Here is a 12,350-nt window from a genome sequence, read left to right on the forward strand (position 1 = left end):
ATTGTACACATTTCTTTACAAACACTCCACATTTTAGAAGGTCAAAAGTAATTGGACAAATAAACCAAACCCAAACAAAATATTTTTATTTTCAATATTTTGTTGCGAATCCTTTGGAGGCAATCACTGCCTTAAGTCTGGAACCCATGGACATCACCAAACGCTGGGTTTCCTCCTTCTTAATGCTTTGCCAGGCCTTTACAGTCGCAGCCTTCAGGTCTTGCTTGTTTGTGGGTCTTTCCGTCTTAAGTCTGGATTTGAGCAAGTGAAATGCATGCTCAATTGGGTTAAGATCTGGTGATTGACTTGGCCATTGCAGAATGTTCCACTTTTTTGCACTCATGAACTCCTGGGTAGCTTTGGCTGTATGCTTGGGGTCATTATCCATCTGTACTATGAAGCGCCGTCCGATCAACTTTGCGGCATTTGGCTGAATCTGGGCTGAAAGTATATCCCGGTACACTTCAGAATTCATCCGGCTACTCTTGTCTGCTATGTCATCAATAAACACAAGTGACCCAGTGCCATTGAAAGCCATGCATGCCCATGCCATCACGTTGCCTCCACCATGTTTTACAGAGGATGTGGTGTGCCTTGGATCATGTGCCGTTCCCTTTCTTCTCCAAACTTTTTTCTTCCCATCATTCTGGTACAGGTTGATCTTGGTCTCATCTGTCCATAGAATACTTTTCCAGAACTGAGCTGGCTTCATGAGGTGTTTTTCAGCAAATGTAACTCTGGCCTGTCTATTTTTGGAATTGATGAATGGTTTGCATCTAGATGTGAACCCTTTGTATTTACTTTCATGGAGTCTTCTCTTTACTGTTGACTTAGAGACAGATACACCTACTTCACTGAGAGTGTTATGGACTTCAGTTGATGTTGTGAACGGGTTCTTCTTCACCAAAGAAAGTATGCGGCGATCATACACCACTGTTGTCCTCCGTGGACGCCCAGGCCTTTTTGAGCTCCCAAGCTCACCAGTCAATTCCTTTTTTCTTAGAATGTACCCGACTGTTGATTTTGCTACTCCAAGCATGTCTGCTATCTCTCTGATGGATTTTTTCTTTTTTTTCAGCCTCAGGATGTTCTGCTTCACCTCAATTGAGAGTTCCTTACACCGCATGTTGTCTGGTCACAGCAACAGCTTCCAAATGCAAAACCACACACCTGTAATCAACCCCAGACCTTTTAACTACTTCATTGATTACAGGTTAACGAGGCAGACGCCTTCAGAGTTAATTGCAGCCCTTAGAGTCCCTTGTCCAATTACTTTTGGTCCCTTGAAAAAGAGGAGGCTATGCATTACAGAGCTATGATTCCTAAACCCTTTCTCCGATTTGGATGTGAAAACTCTCATATTGCAGCTGGGAGTGTGCACTTTCAGCCCATATTATATATATATAATTGTATTGCTGAACATGTTTTTGTAAACAGCTAAAATAACAAAACTTGTCTCACTGTCCAAATATTTCTGGCCCTGACTGTAGTATGCTGTCTTCCCTTGCTTCCAACCTGCACCACACTCCCCTACCCAACTCCACCATCCAGAGTCCCAGGGCCTACCCTTCCCGTGGAGAGAACGTCATCTGGCTGCCCCGCTCCATCTTCCCTGGGTACTCCCATCGGCAGTGGCGGTACTCCCCTTTCCGCGAACCACGGCTGGCGTCACAAACTCTTATTCCCTGTAAATACCCCCTTAGCATTTAAAGTGACCGCAAGCCCCCGGGTTCGGAGACCCTTGAGCCACAGCAAGCCCCGGATCCAAGCGGTTCGACTGCTGCAGGGGCGGCACATTTACAAAAGTGACAACACAGTATTAGTGTCATGACGACTAACGGATATCGGGGAACCGGGGCACCTAAGCTGACCCTCAAGCTAGTGGACGCTACGCTATCCCTAATCTCAGGGATACTCCTAATGGTAGAGAGGCCTGAGTCTCCTTGCTGGCCCTGCTCCTGACCAGTGCTGATCTCATTCGCTCTCCCCCTCCCCCCAAGAAGTGACGGGATAGGAGTGTGTTGAAAACCATAGAAATAGACTGACAGTGGAAACAAAAACTCTGTTACTTAGCACACACACTGAAGTATAAGACAATAATAGATTAGGAGGAAAACAAGAGTAGGAAGGAAGCAACAACCCCTCTCTAAATCACTTGTAAGGCCACATCTGCAATATGGGATCCAGTTTTGGGCTCCACATTTTAAAAAGGTCATTCAAAAGTACGACTACAAGAAATTGAGGCTTCCCATATGATGAGAGGTTGAAAAAGTTAGATATGTTTAGCTTAGAAAAAAGTTAAATGCAAAATGCGCATTACAGTTTTTTCTTACTACTCATGCAGTAATTTGTGCTTCACCTTCTGTTTGGTACTTGCAGTACATTTATACTTTGTATGCTCTTGCTTACAAATCTGACGGTTATACATTTTTTTTATTTGTTTTACGCTTTTGAATGTCTTTGAGTGTAACTTCGCACACTTGGTGTATATGACACACCCGCACCGGGGCCGTGGGGTTTCTCGTTACCGGGCCGCGTTTTGGTTTCTGGGATACTGCGGTGGCAAGGCTCGGTTCCATGACCCGGTGTAGTCTAAAAGGGGAAAATAATGGGGGTAGTAGTTAATGACGTCACCTGTGATTGTGCGATCCGATTGTGTGATCAGACCACAGTTGCAGAGGGGAGGGCCGGTGCTGCGGAGGGGAGGGCTGGTGCTGCGGAGAGGAGGGCCAGTGCTGCGGAGGGGAGGGCCGGCGCTGTGGAGGGGAGGGCCGGTGCTACGGAGGGGAGGTCCAACGTTGCAGAGGGGAGGTCCAGTACTGCGGAGGAAAAAGCCAGCGTTGCGGAGGGGAGGGCCAGCACTGCGGAAGGGAGGGCCGGCGCTGAGTAGGGGAAGTAGTGATTTATCTCCCTATCTCCTCCATTGTCGGCTGATGCGAGAATCGCACTGCTCTCATGTTACACTGGTGTAATGCGAGTGCAATGCGATGTTTTTCTGGCCCCATAGACTTGCATGGGGTGCGAGTGGAACAGGATCGCATTCCACCCGCAGCATGCTGCAACTGTTTTCTCGGTACGATTAGGGCTGAGAAAATAATCGCTCTTGCCCCATAGAATAATACTGTTCCGAGTTGAATGCGATTTTTTTATCGCATTCCACTTGAACCATTTTTCTCGCCGTGTGTCCTAGACCTTACTAGCAAATCTTGGCAAGGTACAAATGCAGAGAATACCGTTTCTCACAAGGTCAAGTTCAGTTCCCTTGCTTCACTTTCTTTGTTCTGTCTTTCCTTCTTTCCTATGCCCACTGGCACTACTCTGCAGTTCCCCTGACTGCCTGAACTCCCTCGGTGGCGCTCTGTTACTGGTGGATGTTTGGGCCTCGTCCCACCTGCCACCTGAGTAGCTTCCTCCTGCGTGCCCGATGTTTCCCGCAGGTCCCTTATGTCGCCCAGCAGGCCACCGGCAACGTAAGGGGAACCGACGACACCTTGCTCCCTGCCACTTAGGCAGCCCTGCTTCAACTCTCGAACCATTCCTGCCTGCCAGGGATCTTGTTCCCCAAACTCCTCTCAGGGGCCAGAACCCCAGAACCCCAGGTGTCCTGTGAACCACTTTTACACTTTAAACTTGAAACCTGCACATCACATTCACTATAAATAATACCATAAAATACCCTACTCAATACCGGCCGCTAGATGGCCTCGGAACACACTTATTAAAATACTACCTTAATGAAGACATAAAATCATAGAATATTAGCGTTGGAAGGGACCTCCTGGGTCATCTGGTCCAACCCCCTGCTCACAGCAAGATTCACTAAATCATCCCAGACAGATGTCCGTCCAACCTCTTTTTAAAGACTTCCATTGAAGGAGAACTCACCACCTCTCGTGGCAGCCTGTTCCACTCATTGATCATCCTCACTGTCAAAAAGTTTTTTCTAATATCTAATCTGTGTCCCCTCCCAATCAGTTTCATCCCATTGCTTCTAATCTTTCCTTGTGAAAATGAGAATAAAACTGATCCCTCTACAGTGTGACAGCCTTTAAGATATTTGTAGACAGCTATTAAGTCTCCTCTCAGTCTTCTCTTTTGCAAGCTAAACAATCCTAAATCCTGTAACCGTTCCTCATAGGACATGGTTTGCAGACCAGTCACCATTTTGGTCACTCTTCTCTGAACTTGCTCCAGTTTGTTGATTTTTTTTTTAAATGTGGTGCCCAGAACTAGACACAATATTCCAGATGAGGTCTGATCAAAGAGGAGTAAAGGGGGATAATGACTTCACGTGATCTAGACTGTATGCTTCGGTTAATACATGCTAGAATGGTGTTTGCCTTTTTTGCTGCTGCGTCACACTGTTGACTCATGTTCAGTCTGTGATCTATTAGTATACTGAAGTCTTTTTCACACATGCTGTTGGGTAGCTCTGTTCCTCCCATGCTGTATATGTTCTTTTCAATATTCTTGCCAAGATGTAGGACTTTGCATTTCTCCCTGTTAAAAACCATTCTATTAGTTGCTGCCCACTGTTTCTGCTTGTTTAGATCTTGTTGAATCCTCTCTCTCTTCTCTAGTATTCGCTATTCCTCCTAGCTTTGCATCATCAGCAAATTTAATCAGTTTACCCTTCATCTAAATCATTGATAAAGATGTTGAGCAACACGGGGCCCAGGACAGAGCCCTGTGGTACCCCACTTGAGACAGTCTTGAGAAAGACTTTCAACATGTCAACATGTCGGTCAGCATCTTCAGGGGGGAAGGTCATATGTCCAGCTTCTCACACATACTCTAACAAATAAACAGCTGCACTCTGAGACAATAAGGCATGCATTGAATATAGGAGATTGGATATGCATTACTGGTAAGGAAATAAATGTAAAAATTGAGACTCTTAGCACATAAAAAAGGCCAGTTTTATGTGAGCCCAGCAGCCAGCATCAAGGTGTATCTCTTTTGCTGGATCCTTAGCTAAATGCTTCTACCTCGGCTGAACTGTCTACAATTTTATAAGCGGGAGGGAACCTGTTAGTAGGAAATTAAAAATCGCCTTAAACTGATGGGAATAGAGTGCTCAGTCAGAAGGCATGAACCTATAATCTAAAATAAGAAAACTGACAGCATAGGTGTCATCTAGTGTGTTTTATAGATGTCATCGAGTCAACACCTTGAGTTTTATCATCATTTTGTATGAACCAGGCGATTTTACATTATGTGTACAGGTACTTCTAGCTGAAACATCCAAGAACCTGCAGGTCATATTGGGACAGGTACACACAGGCAAGGTCCTTCATTATCACTCACACTTACCTGGCAGATTTTTATTTTTAAAATATTATTTTTAATTGTACAATAAAGTACAGTTTCTAATCTGGACTATAACAATCTACATTGCATGTGCCTGTAACACTCAGGTAAATCACCCATTTTCACCTTTCAGCTCACGTCACATTTTTTGCAGCGCAGTAGTACTTGCTTATTTGAAAACTAACAGATAAGTGTGAACAGGTGCATACGGATCATGAAACATAATGTAACAAATAAACAGCTGCACTAGGGCGTGCAAACATTAAATACAGGAATTTGGACATGTATTACTGCTAAGGAAATACATTTAAAAATTGAGACACTTATGGCATAAAAAGGCCAGTTTTATGTGAGCCCAGCAACATTTAGCTAGGGACCCAGTAAAAGAGATACGTCTTGGCTCACAAAAAGCTGGGTGGGTGTAACTTGAAAAAATGTGAATAAGTTCACAGGCATGAATACTTTTGCAAGGCACTGTAGTTAATATGCATGTGCTCAGCGATTGGGCACGCACAACGTGTGATATACTATCTGTACCAGATCAGGTGCACACTGCCACAGAACCCGAACACGGCCCCGAGGGTGGCTAGCACCACCCCCCAGCACAAAAACCGTCTCCCAACAGGACCAGCACTGCCTGGGAACACTAATGCAGTACTGTATTTGATTTCCACCCCTTGACCCTAGGCCGCCATTTCCCCATGTCAGCACTTGTTCTTTAATCAGTACACCACAAGTGGCAAGTAAACAATTTGGCTGCGACATGCCTGTCTTCTATATCCTCACCCACTGATCTCAATTGTGTGATCACATCTAGCACTACATGTCTTTGTCTTTACTGAGTCTTCCTTTGTATAGGTTTATTTGGAGAAATAACTTGCTGTTTAGACTGGATCTCTCATGCAGCGTTTGCACTGCATCACATATTATCTTAGCAGTGTTTTCATTGCTACTTGGAGCAACTGATCATGCTTTACATAAAAGCTTATAATGGCCCTTGTCTGTCTGGTTTCTTGCCTGGTTCATGCACATTATATTATTCTATGGTCTTTCTGTAGTAATAACTGACGGCATGGACTCTGTCAGTGCCTAGCATGGGTTAATTTTTTAAAATTCAGCCAGACATTATGATATCTTGTTTATAAATGGGGGATAAGCCTCTTATTGTTTCTACAAGACTCTTAAGGTACCGTCACACTAAGCGACGCTCCAGCGATCCCACCAGCAACCTGACCTGGCAGGGATCGCTGGTGAGCTGTCACACAGGCAGATCTCACCAGCAACCAGCGACCAGCCCCCAGCCAGCAGCGACACGTGGAAGCGATGCTGCGCTTGGTAACTAAGGTAAATATCAGGTAACCAACCCGATATTTACCTTGGTTACCAGCGCACACCACTTAGCTCCCTGCACTCCTAGCTATAGTACACATCGGGTTAATTACCCGATGTGTAGTCTGGCTATGTATGCAGAGAGCAGGAGCCGGCACTGACAGTGTGAGAGCGGCGGACGCTGGTAACGAAGGTAAATATCGGGTAACCAAGGAAAGGGCTCCTTGGTTACCCGATATTTACATTGGTTACCAGCGTCCGCAGAAGCCGGCTCCCTGCTCACTGCACATTTAGTTGTTGCTCTGTCGCTGTCACACACAGCGATGTGCGCTTCACAACGGGAGAGCAACAACTAAAAAATGGTCCAGGACATTCAGCAACAACCAGCGACCTCACAGCAGGGGCCAGGTTGTTGTTGAATGTCACACACAGCAACATCGCTAGCAACATCGCTGCTACGTCACAAAAGTTGTGCCTCAGCAGCGATGTTGCTAGCGATGTTGCTTAGTGAGACGTGACCTTTATGAGTCTAGTGTTAAAATTCTTGTTGACTCATGCAATTGTCTTGGCCAGTGAAGGTCAGATACCCAGACAAATCAATTATGTGAACCTCCCATTGTATTACTATGTGTATTGCTAGATGCGATGTAACTTAGCAGTCTCTCCTTCATCTCTGCCATGCTACCATTACTACTAGGGATATTTTGTATTCGGCTTCAAATCTAGTTAATAAGAGCCCAGTCTTTTCCACCAATCGTGAAGAGCCCAATGGTCTGAATGGAGAGCTCAGGAGTATAAGAAGGAGGACTGTCCATTGTCCGGGGAGACTCTTGCTACATGCTACCAATCTAGGATCTGCGGATCTGATTGGCAAGCCATAACCAATTCTGGATTATAATACTACATGGACTTCAGCATCGAATGCAAGGATTCGGCTTAGCTATCAAGGACTACCTAAGGAAGGAATCCAGCTTGGGACAATCCCGTCACCTGACTACAGACATTGCGGTCCTCAGCCAGTTTCCTAAATCTGGCGTTATTCCATTCTTGGTGGGTGCCCGCCAAAAGCGGGGTGCTGCTGGTTTGGAGTAAGTAGCCCTGGAAGCTCTGAGGCACGGACAGTCTAATCCCTGGTGAGCCAGCGGAAGGGTGAGAAACTGCTGCCGGTTACATTCTGTGGTTTTGCTTGTTATGTGCTATGTGCTGTTAATTGTTTGGGGATCCAATAAAGTCTTAATATTGTGACTCCCTCACCCTGTGTTGTCTGAGTAGTGTTCCACCCACGGTTAAGGAGGTCGGGCGTTCAGTTGGGATGAGCCCTGGGCCATGCGGTCTTTCTAAAGGCGGCCAGATCAGTGGACGAGAGCACCCACTGAGCCCCGTGTCTCCACAGGAGAGCACCCACTGACCCCCGTGTCTCCACAGGAGAGCACCCACTGACCCCCGTGTCTCCACAGGAGAGCACCCACTGACCCCCGTGTCTCCACAGGAGAGCATCCCACTGACCCCCGTGTCTCCACAATAACCTCCCACAAGTCTTCTCTGGATAGTAGCATTACACTTCCATAGCTGGTTATTGCCATTATTCAGTTTGGCCCATATAAATTTAAGCTGTGAGCTGCTGCCCATTTCCTTTACATGGATATACTTAGTGTCTTACCTGTATAAAGGAGATGGGAACTTCTGGAAGATTCCTTGTATCAGTCTGTTCATCAAGCTGTGCTGCGCTGTCTTCTTTCTGTGTCTGTTTGGGGCCATAACCTGTTGCAGATTTCAGCTTTCAGCAGAATCATTCAGCACTCAGAGATTGTGGAAGAATTAGGTCTAGGACATACAGTAAGTAGAACATTCCGAGTGGAATGCGATAAAAAAAATTGCATACCACCCGGGCCCATGTTACTCTATGGAGCCGTTCCCGTCTGCGATTATTTTATCAGCCCTAATCATACCGAGAAAAAAGACGCAGCATGCTGCAGGTGGAGTCCAATCCGTTTTTACTCGCACCCATACAAGTCTATGGCTGCAGGAAAAACATTGGACTGCACTCGGATGACACCGGAATGCAGTGTGATAATCGCATCAGCTGGCAATGGAGGAGATAGAGAGACTAATCCCGCCCTCTCCTCCGCAGCACCCGCCTTCTCCTCCACATCTGTGATTTGCACCCAGTGGATGCCATACACTCATGTGGCCCCAGCCTTATTTTTATTTCTTTTAACAAATGTAAGAACAGGCCCGGAATGCTACACACAGAGAAGGAAGACACAGTGGTGACTGGCAATTATATTTATATTACACAAACTGGGATAAGGTTAATATAGGGAATAGTTATAGCGGCAAACCTGTGGAGACACGGGGGTCAGTGGGTGCTCTCGTCCGCTGGCTCGGCCACCTTTAGAAAGACAGCATGGCCCAGGGCTCATCCCAACTGAACGCCCGACCTCCTTAACCGTGGGCAGAACACTACTCAGACAACACAGGGTGAGGGAATCACAATATTAAGACTTTATTGGATCCCCAAACAATTAACGGCACATAGCACATAACCAGCAAAACACACAAATGTAACAGGCAACAGAGTCTCACCCTTCCGCTGGCTCACCAGGGATTTAGAATGTCCGTGCCTCAGAGCTTCCAGGGCTACTTACTCCAATCCAGCAGCACCCCGCTTTCGGCGGGCACCCACCGAGAATGGAATAACGCCAGATTTAGGAAGCTGGCTGAGGTCCACAAAGTCTGTAGTCAGATGACTGGATTGTCCCAAGCTGGATTCCTTCCTTAAGTAGTCCTTGATATCAAAGCCGAATCCTTGCATTCGATGCTGAAGTCCATATAGTGTTATAATCCAGGTTTGGTTATGTCATGCCAATCGGATCCGCAGGTCCTAAATTAGTAGCATGTAGCAAGAGTCTCTAGTCGGAGCCAAAGTCCCTAGACTGAGTCCACAAGACATCCTGGTTCTGATCCCCTAGCCAGCTCCTAAGAGCCTAGACTGGATCATGCAACATCCATCAACAACTGTTGACTCCAAGAAGTCCCTTTTTATAGCCATAGCCTTCCCTTAGGATATACTGTGCCCTTATCGGATTGGTTGTACACGGTTGCTTCTCTTATTGGATGAATTTCAAGCTGCATGGATAATGTTCATTTAAATGATGTGGATAGAAAGACTGAGGATATTTACATGTAGTCTGCAATACACAGACTAGACAATAGCCACTGAGGTAATTTACATTAGATTAGCAATACACAACTACATTACAATGGACACTCAGAGGGGCCTGGCAGAAGCAATAGTTTTAGCAAACACGAGTTAACACACAGAAGAACAATACGTCTGGCTAATGTAAGAAATTTTAATCCACAACACACATTGAAAAAGTCTGTGTCGTCACAAAACCAATCACAGTCTATTCAAATTACACATACAATGAACACAGCACTTGTCTACAAGTGTCTAATATGGCTGGTCATGGGATAAACCCCCCCTACTAGGCACTTAGGACTTAACTACTGTCAGGGGCTTATATACAGTGCCTTGCGAAAGTATTCGGCCCCCTTGAATTTTTCAACCCTTTCCCACATTTCAGGCTTCAAACATAATGATATAAATTTTAACGTTATGGTGAAGAATCAACAAAAAGTGGGACACAATTGTGAAGGTGAACGAAATTTATTGCTTATTTTAAACTTTTTTTGAAAAAAAAAAATAACTGAAAATTGGGGCGTGCAATATAATTATCCCCTTTACTTTCAGTGCAGCAAACTCACTCCAGAAGGTCATTGAGGATCTCTGAATGACAGGATAATGACACTGACACTGGGGAACAGGATAATGACACTGACACTGGGGAACAGGATAATGACACTGGGGTACAGGATAATGATGCTGGGGTACAAGATAATTACGCTGACACTGGGGTACAGGATAATGACACTGACACTGGGGTTACAGGATACTGACACTGACATAGGGGAACAGGATAATGACACTGATACTGGGGGTACAGGATAATGACACTGGGGGTACAGGATAATGACACTGGGGGTACAGGATAATGACACTAACACTGGGGATACAGGATAATGACACTGGGGGAACAGGATAATGACACTGGGGGTACAGGATAATGACACTAACACTGGGGGTACAGGATAATGACACTGGGGGTACAGGCTAAAGACACTAACACTGGAGGTACAGGCTAATGACACTAACATTGGGGGTACAGGATAATGACACTGGGGGTACAGGCTAAAGACACTAACACTGGGTGTACAGGCTAATGACGTTGACACTGGGGGTACAGGATAATGATACTGGGGTACAGGATAATGACACTGACACTGTGGGAACAGGATAATGACACTGACACTGGGGGAACAGGATAATGACGCTGACACTGGGGGTACAGGATACTGACACTGGGGGTGCAGGATAATGACACTGACACTGCGGGTATAGGATAATGAGTCTGACACTGGGGGTACAGGATAATGACACTGATACTTGGGGTACAGGATAATGACTCTGACACTCGGGGTACAGGATAATGACACTGATACTTGGGGTACAGGATAATGACTCTGACACTCGGGGTACAGGATAATGACACTGATACTTGGGGTACAGGATAATGACACTGACACTGGGGGTACAGGATAATGACATTGACACTGGGGGTACAGAATAATGACACTGACACTGGGGGTACAGGATAATGACACTGACAATGGGGGTACAGAATAATGACACTGACACTGGGGGTACAGGATAATGACATTGACACTGGGGGTACAGGATAATGACACTGACACTCGGGGTACAGGATAATGATACTGACACTCGGAGAACAGGATAATGACGCTGACACTGGTGGTACAGGATAATCACACTGAGGGTACACGATAATGTCACTGACACTGGGGGTACAGGATAATGACACTGACACTGGGGGTACAGGATAATGACACTGACACTGGGGGTACAGGATAATCACACTGAGGGTACACGATAATGACACTGACACTGGGGGTACAGAATAATGACACTGACACTGGGGGTACAGGATAATGATGTGACGCCCTGGACTAGCCAGGTAGTCACAGTTAGGCCCTTGCACAAACACCCATCCCAAAATAAGGTGACAGCAGCCAACTACTAAACCCTAGTCACCTCCCTCTGGGTTTGATGTCCACACCAGGGGGGCGGAGCCAGGTGATTGACCACGCCCTCCGAGGAGTTCACATGCCCAGAGGCAGGAAAAACTGCAGTTTAAGCAGATGAGTTTTGACAGTGAAGTAGAGTGGAGGAGAAACCTGTCATTGTCCTGGGTAGGAGCCCGGGCACTTTGGCTAGGAGGCAGACGGTGATGGCCGTCTGCAGGAGCCGGGAAGACAGCCTGGTGGAACCGTAGGTAGCCAGGACAGGGTAGTGGCCCACCGGTACTGAACCCGGGAACCGACTGGAAACTAGAGCACAAGAGGGGGTACTCAGACCCTGAAATGTGGTCCCGAATCTACCGGACCCTGTTAATTAACTGATTGAGGTCTGGACTTTAGGTCATTTCCCACTCAAGTCCCGAAAGAAGGCAACAGCCCACCGATTCCGGATAACGGCCAACGCCAAGGGCCAAGAGATCCAACGGGCCAGCGCCTGCGGGCAAATGGGCTCTCCCGACATACACGCTGGGGAGCGGGACTCCCGTCGC

Source organism: Anomaloglossus baeobatrachus, chromosome 2, assembly GCF_048569485.1.
Source record: "Anomaloglossus baeobatrachus isolate aAnoBae1 chromosome 2, aAnoBae1.hap1, whole genome shotgun sequence".
Lineage (NCBI taxonomy): Eukaryota > Metazoa > Chordata > Amphibia > Anura > Aromobatidae > Anomaloglossus > Anomaloglossus baeobatrachus.